This window comes from Pseudochaenichthys georgianus, chromosome 18, assembly GCF_902827115.2.
Source record: "Pseudochaenichthys georgianus chromosome 18, fPseGeo1.2, whole genome shotgun sequence".
In the NCBI taxonomy this organism is placed as follows: Eukaryota; Metazoa; Chordata; class Actinopteri; order Perciformes; family Channichthyidae; genus Pseudochaenichthys; species Pseudochaenichthys georgianus.
Window position 1 is genome coordinate 16873635 of NC_047520.1, and position 8762 is coordinate 16882396.

Below are 8762 nucleotides of genomic sequence, written 5' to 3' on the forward strand. Positions count from 1 at the left end.
TCTAGAAAGATCTCATGAACTTCCCCACTCAATCTATCAAGACCCGAGCAGTTCTATTAGATATAGGATAAGAAACAGAGATAGGGAGCACAACAACCTATCTCTTCGTCAATCAATCAATGTTTATTTATATAGCCCAATATCACAAATGTTACATTTGTCTCAGTGGACTTCACAGTTTGTACAGAATATCAGTATGACAATACGACACCCTCTGTCCTTAGACCCTCACATCGTACTAGGGGTTTCACCAACTAATCGACTAGTCGACTGCCTTTACCACTAGTCGGCGCTGTAGGCCCTAGTCAACTAGTCATGAAAAAAATGGAGGTAAACGAGGTGCTGCAAAATGCTCCAAAACATGTCCGACATTCTTATGTATGGCAGTACTTCAACGAAGATGTAACCATCTCTACAATGAAGTCAGTTGTGTACAGCTGTACTGAAGTACAACAAAAATACATCTGCTATGCGCAACCATCTGAAGATGAGACACCCGCTCCCGACAGCTAGCACTAGCAGTAATGCTAGCACGAGTGAGCAACGGACCGGTGTCAGCACTGGACAGAGGCAGACGAGCAGCAAGAAAAAACGGGTCTACAGTGATGCGGATGATGAGCTAAGGGATTACTGCCAGCGGACACTGCATATTCTTTCACACACACATACGGGTATTGGGCCGAGGGCGACACCGTACTTCCGGTATCCGCCATTTCACGCGAGGTGCAAGCAGAATATCATAGTCTATTGCCTTAATCAATATCTTGTCAACTCTAAAATACCACATATATGCATTGGCATGATAATATTATTGTGACAAGTGGGGTATTCACCTGGTGTTTCCAGAAGATAGACGTAGATGCTGCCAAAATCGACCGAAGGCCACTTTCGAGAGTCGTTTTTCCATACATCTGCAGGCAGTCACACAGCTCTAGTGTACGCTGGTAACGACCTAGAGCACACCCCTCAAGTCCAGAGATGTAATCCGAAGACATGCAGCGATTTCTTCGGTCGTTAATTCAGAAAAAAAATCTAGTGCGCTCTGCCTGGCTACGTTAGCTAGCTGTTTATATTAGCACCTCCAGGATATTTGCACCTCCAGGAAAATGGCGTATTTATATATATGTCACGGATGAGTGAAGGAAGCAGGACCCAAATGCAGATAACTTTTGAGAAACCCTTTATTTCAAGGATAAAGGATAAATGACAAATACAGAACAGAACACTCTCCGGTGAACTCCGTCACCAACAAACAATGACCCAACACTGAACACAGACAGAGACAAGACTAAATACAAGAAGGGGTAATCATGACAACGAGAAACAGCCGGGCAGGGGAGGAGAAACACAAGGACAACAGGTGAACACAATCGGGTAATCAGGAAGGGAAACAGACAGAAAGCAGACAGGCAGGAAATGGGGGTGAACACTTAACACAATAAGACAGGAAACCCAAAGACAAGAAAAACACCAACACAGACAAAACTACAAACGTGACCTAACATGTGAATTGTGACAATATATATATATATATATATATATGGCGCGTGTTGCATTGTGGGTAGCTCGTGACGTCACTGTGTGTGAAAGAATCCTCACAATGGATAACCCACTGGAGTGGTGGGCAGAACACGTGCACCGCGTCCCCCGTTTAGCCAAGCTTTCGAGGAGCTACCTGGCTATTCCAGCCACAGGCACCCCGAGTGAGAGGGTTTTTTTGCTGTCGATTTTGGTGAGTCCAGTTACTGTTTGTTATTTACTCAGCCATGTAACACAAATTAAAATGCAGTGTTTAATGTAACTGTATGAGTTCCAATATAAAATACAGTTGTACACCTCTTTTTGTGTGTCTTTATTATAATGTAATGACTAGTCGACTAGTCGTTACATCGGAAGATGAATCCACGAGGATATCCATCCAGGACCTATGATCCAGGACCACAACCACGACTCAAGATCCAGGGCTCGCGATGCAGGACACAGGACCGCAGGATCATCCATGACTCCGGATCCCAGCGTATATAGACACCAAAAAGAAAGAAATGTGGGGAAGCTGGGTTAATCGGAACATGAGAGTACACAGGTATAGACAGAGAGAAGGAAGAAGTAAGATGTCCCCCGACAAACTAAGCCTATATCAACAAAACTAGGGGCTGAATCTAATCAGCCCTAACTATAAGCTTTATCAAAAAGGAAGGTCTTAAGCGCACTCTTAAAAACAGATAGGGTGTCTGCCGCCCGAACACAAACTGGAAGCTGATTCCACAAATGTGGAGCTTGATAAGAAAAGGCTCTGGCTCCCATTGTACTTTTAGAGACTCCAGGAACAACCAACAACCCTGCATTCTTGGAACGCAATGCCCTAGTAGGACAGTAGGGTATGATGAGTTCTTTAAGGTAAGATGGCGCCTGCCCATTAAGGGCTTTGTAGGCGAGAAGAATACTTTTAAATTCTATCCTGTGTTCTATAGGGAGCCAGTGTAAGGCAGCCAGAACAGGAGTAATGTGGTCCCTTTTTCTAACTCTGATTAGTACACGAGCTGCAGCATTTTGAATCAGCTGAAGCGACTTGACTGACTTCTTGGTACTCCCTGATAATAAAGAGTTACAATAATCCAGCCTAGAAGTAACAAATGCATGGACTAGTTTCTCTGCATCGTTTTGAGGCAAGATATGCCTGATTTTTGCAATGTTACGTAGATGGAAGTAGGCGGTCCTTGAAATTGATTTTATGTGGGCGTTAAAGGATAAATCCTGATCAAATATAACACCAAGATTCCTTACAGTCTCACTGGAGGCCAAATGAATGCCATCCATAGTTAGTATATCTTTAGATAATTTGTTTCGTAGATTCTTCAGGCCAAGTACAATAACTTCTGTTTTGGTCGTGTTTAACATCAAAAAGTTTAAGCTCATACACGTTTTTAAGTCCTTGAGGCAGTCTTGAATTTTATTTAGATGATTAATTTCATCAGGCTTGATTGATAAATATAGTTGAGTATCATCCGCATAACAATGAAAATTTACAGAATGATTCCTTATAATATTAACGGAAGCATATATAATGTGAACAAAATAGGTCCGAGCACTGAGCCCTGTGGCACTCCATGGCTAACTTTGGTTTGCGTGGAAGATTCATCGTTGACACGTACAAACTGAGAGTGTTCAGATAGATAGGACCTAAACCAGCCTAAAGCAGTTCTCTGTGTGCTCTAGTCTTTGCAATAGGATATCATGGTCGATAGTATCAAATGCAGCACTGAGATTGAGCAAAACAAGAATAGAGACAAGTCCCTTGTCAGAGGCTATTAGAAGGTCATTTGTGACTTTAACCAGAGCTGTCTCTGTGCTATGATGTGTTCTAAAGCCAGACTGAAAATCTTCAAATAAATCATTGTTTTTTAAGTAATCACACAACTGTTTTGCGACCGCTTTCTCAAGAATTTGTGAGAGGAACTGAAGATTAGAAATAGGTCTATAATTGGCTAAAACCTCTGGATCGAGGTTGTGCTTTTTAAGAAGCGGTTTTATCACTGCTACTTTGAATGATTGTGGAACATAGTGTTACGCTCCTCGTAAAGAGACACAAAACTTGAACCCGCTATGCAAGAACACTGGGACGGAGACTTAGGTGAAGTGTCAAAAAGACTGGATTTAATAATTCCACAAAAAACCAGGCAGGGGACAAAGTAAACTCTGAACAGAGTGGGGAGAACGTGGAGCAGGGCTGAGACGGAGGTTGGGCTGGGCGTGGCAGGCAGGACGGAATGGAATGTGGAGTTTCTGGAACAGGCAAAAAACAGAACAGGATTAGCATATGAAAAAAATCCAACAGGAAGAGTATACAAAAGAACTAGAAAATCTAGTCAGCCGGAACTGGAGTTTACCACTGTGAGTATACGAAGAACTGGCGAAGTCTGATGATCGAACCGGAGTTTTAAGCAGCAGCAGGTGAGTGGTGGTAATCAGTGATGATGAGAAACAGGAGTGGAGGTGAGTTGGCGGAAAACGGAAAGTAGATCAACCACGCCCAGCCAGGAAGACAGACAAACAGATAGACAGACAAACAAACAGAAAAAAGGAGAAGGAGATACCGCAATTCCTCACACATAGCCTGATAATAAAGACATATTCATAATATTTAATAAAGAAGTGCTAATTAATGGAAAAACTTCCTTCAATAGCTTAGTTGGAATTGGGTCTAACATGCACGTTGATGGTTTAGAAGAGAGAATCATTGAATTTAATTGTTCAAGGTTAATGGCTGAAAAGCATTCTAGTTTACTATCTAGTGTAATATTAGAACTTACGTTTCCGGGAGCTGTTGATAACACTATACTGGTCAAAGGCAAGAGGTCATTAATTTTGTTTCAAAGAGTAACAATTTTATCGTTAAAAAAGCACATAAAATCATTGCTACCGAGTGCTATGGGAATAGAAGGCTCAATGGAGCTGTGGCTCTCTGTCAGCCTGGCTACAGTGCTGAAAAGAAATCTTGCATTATTCTTATTCTCATCTATTAATGAAGAGTAGTAGGCTGCTCTCGCTTTACGCAGTGCTTTCTTATATTCATTGAGAGTAATATGCCAAATTAAACGAGATTCTTCAAGTTTAGTGGAACGCCATATCCTTTCAAGTTGTCTCGACTTTTGCTTTATTTTGCGGGTTTCGGCATTATGCCATGGAGCTAATCTATGTTGTTTTATTTTCTTCTTTTTCAAAGGAGCAACAGAGTCTAATTTTATTCGCAGCTCATCTATAGCACTATCAACAACATGATCAATTTGGGGTGGTGTACATTTTGTATAAGTTTCCTCCCCTACATGCAGACATGCTATCGAGTTAAGTATTGGTGGAATCTCTTCCTTAAATTTGGCTATAGCACTAACAGATAGGTTTCTGCTGCAGGAGCTTTTGACTAATGCTTTGTAGTCTAGTAACAGTACTTCAAAAGTTACCAAGAAATGGTCGGATAAAGCAGGATTATGCAGTTCGACTAATAGTTGCTCAATTTCAATACCATAAGTCAGAACAAGGTCGAGAGTGTGATTATAGCAGTGGGTTGGTTTATTTCTTTATATATACAGTCTATGGTTTATTTACACTCTGACAGAAACCAACAGAATCTAATATAGAGTTAAATTCAACAGTAAGGCTATTTTTATCATCGTCAACATGAATATTAAAGTCACCTACGATAATTACTTTATCTGTTTTAAGAACCAAAGCTGATAAAAACTCAGAGAATTCTCATAAGAATTCTGAATACGGACCTGGTGCACGGTACACTGTAACAAATAAGATTGGCTGCAGTCAGATGCACTCCCCCGCTTATCTAAGCGACTAATGTTGCAAATAATTCCAATAAATGTTGCCAAAGAGCTGAAATAAAGTGCCCGTTCTGTGAAAATGTTTCTGAAGCCTTTAATTCGATGTGTGTGTGTATATGTATGTTGATGTTGAGTAAATTACATCCATTGTTGATTACTTTTATAACATCAACTCATGAGACATAGCTAGTTTTGAAATACAAGCTAAATAATGTCTTTATACCCTGTCCTCTTAGACTGCACTAGACACTTATATATTTTTATAAAACGTATTAACCCTTCTCTTGCGTTTCAGGTCAAAAGTGACCGAGTGACTTTGTTTTTGATCATCAATATTGTGTTTTTCATCCAATTGCCTCAAGACCTTATGTTATCCTCCACACTAGGCCTCTGAACATATACAATTGATGATCACCACTTGCATTGATTTTCTAGGGATTGTTTTCAGTCCCTTTCTTCTTCGTATGTCTCTTAACAGAAGCCCCTGACAACATTAACATTTTTTATCCTTCACTCAACATACATTTACTGTGTGTTTCTATTTGAAAGGGCCCATCTCTGACGTGCAAACCAGCTTAGGTTATACATGCTATGTTGCAACGGTCCATGTTGTATACCTGGCCCTTTAAATATGAAGATAACATATACGTAATATATGTCTTAACGTTAATATGGATAAAATCAATCAATCAATGTTTATTTATATAGCCCAATATCACAAATGTTACATTTGTCTCAGTGGTCTTCACAGTGTGTACAGAATATCAGTATGACAATACGACAACCTCTGTCCTTAGACCCTCACATCGTACAAGGAAAAACTTCCAGAGAAAACCCCACAGTTTCAAAGGCACAACATATTACTGAACGTTCGCGTGCTGATTTGATACAAATCATCCCAAGCAGACACACCGTAAAATCTGTCCGGAAGCCGACTCTCTGGAGTCTCCACATCACCTGTTTCAATTCATGCCCAATTAAAATTATTCGAATTGATTATAACTAAGGGGTAGACCTAGGACCAGGTGGAGGGATTATATCTCTTCGCTGGCCTGGGAGCGCCTTGGGATCCCCCAGTCAGAGCTGGTTGATGTCGCCAGGGAAAAGAAAGTTTGGGGCTCTCTGCTGGAACTGCTACCCCCGTGACCCGACCACGGATAAGCGGGAGAAGATGGATGGATTATAACTAACAATATGTATTTACAACGCAGTAACCATGATAAACAAACGCTCATTGTCGTAATGGAAACAAGGCCTTGTCAGGTCCTGTAACTTTACCTCTAAGGTGTTTGCTCTGTGGGAGGCACAGGTACCTTTAGGAAGTGACTCATCCATGCCAAAGGTGCGAAAGTCATTGTGATATATGCACCTAAAAAGTACCGTAACAAATCTTTCACAACATTTAAAAAAAAAGAAGTCCTTGTTCCTTCTGAAAATGAAAGGTCCAGAGTGGTGGGAAGTTGAAACAAGTGTAAAGAAGGTACTCTTGGTTTTTGGAAATAATAAAAAAAGAACTCTCTAATTCTCTTGTAGTTTGTGACCATCCTGAATCAGTGCAGCTGTACTTTAATTTGACTTAGTGTATATGATTTTAAATGATTGTATTTCTATCTATAATGTCTGTTTGCAAGCAGAGTTGATGATTAAGGGCCAGAAAGAGTTTTTTCCCACAAGAAATATGCTTTCTGTGAAACCACATTCAGGCAGGTCTAGACAGATTTTGAATCACTGTGTGATTCATTAATGAACCAGATTCTGCTGGTTTCTTTTATTTTGTGTAAGGATCAGCAAGTCTGGAAAACTGGGAATGGGAATTGACCATTTTTGACTTCATGGACAGAAGCAGTGTTTTGGTAAAAATATTCTCAATTTTAGAGAAAATGAACTCCGTATAACTTGTCTTTATTGTCCTGAGTGTTATTAAAGGTTGTAGAAGGACATTTTATAGTGTACTTGTACTGTAAAGGGAATTTCTTTCTATACTTTCAATGTAAGGGAAACAAAGTAATTATCCTAAGATTTACGTGACTGCACGATTGAAGAGGTTTCGACGATGTTTCATGATATATCAACTTTTTTCAAATTAACCACAGCATTAAATACAGTAAAACATCGTATTCATCTTTCCTACGACGTGTTAGGACATTAAGATGTTGATTAGGTTGTGTAATATTACACTTATAAAGAGAGAGAACTCACTGCTCCATAGGGTGTAAAGTGTCTCCTTTTTCTATAACCCACAACAATTTGCACAACAGCTACTTTGCACAATTATAATGTATATATCATCCAATATCTGTCTGTGTAGTATATTTCTATCCCTGCAGCTAAGTGAGACTGTACTGTATATTGCGGAGTACTCAAGTTATTCAATATTTGCATTGTGTATTATTTAGATAGTCTAGTAGTGATAAATGTCCTTTTTATTGTGAATGTGTACGCTAATGTTATTTTTGATATACTTGCCACTAATGTTCATTTGAATTATTGTATCTTTTAAAAATGTTTTACTTAAATATTTTTGACTAATAATTTGGGTTGAATAAACTATCTATATCTATCTATCTATCTATCTATCTATCTATCTATATATATATATATATATATATATGTATATATATATATATATATATATATATATATATATCGAGAGTATTTCAGTGTCTATTTAGAGGCTATTTTTATATTTTACCCATGAGACATGTTACTACAGGTGAGGCGGGTTTCTCCCCTCAGAAGTGGGTGTCCCGTTCCAATTTGGGCCAATTAGATTCCTCGTCAGCGCCCATATGCAGTGTGCAGCCGCCAACCTTAACACACTTCCCGCTGTAGCACCGCCAGTCACACACCGGCTGCTGCTTGCTGCTGGGCGGAGGACAGCCTTATCTCCTCCACCCTCATTCTACTTCACTCTGCTGGCGCCTGGTGCGGAGACATGGAGCCGGTGTCTACCTACACCGGGATACAGAGCGAGAGAGCCGGATATGAGGCTCCGCGAGCGAGCAGCCACAGGTAGGTGAGAGGATAGAGGAAGCACGGAGAAACAGGCCTAATTCTGTTTTATTTTTGAAGTTGAAGTGTCGTTCTCTTTTTAAATTTGCTTTTTACTAGCGACTCTCCACTTTTAAATGGTGTTTTATTCTCTATTATTTATTTATTTATTTTATATTGTTTTATTTATTTCTAAGGTTTTGACTTTTTTTTTTTTTTTATTAGCGACATTCCCCTTTTTTTAAGTTGGTCTTTCAAACATTTAAACTTTTTATTCCTATGAATTATTTATTTTATTATCTTGTAATTTTTTTTGTATTGTTTTATTTATAGAATCGATTTTTTTTACATGTTATCGTATTTATTGGTTTTGTATTCCTTTATTTGACCAAGAGGGATCATATATTTATTTGATTGTGTTTTATTTTGTATTATCATACC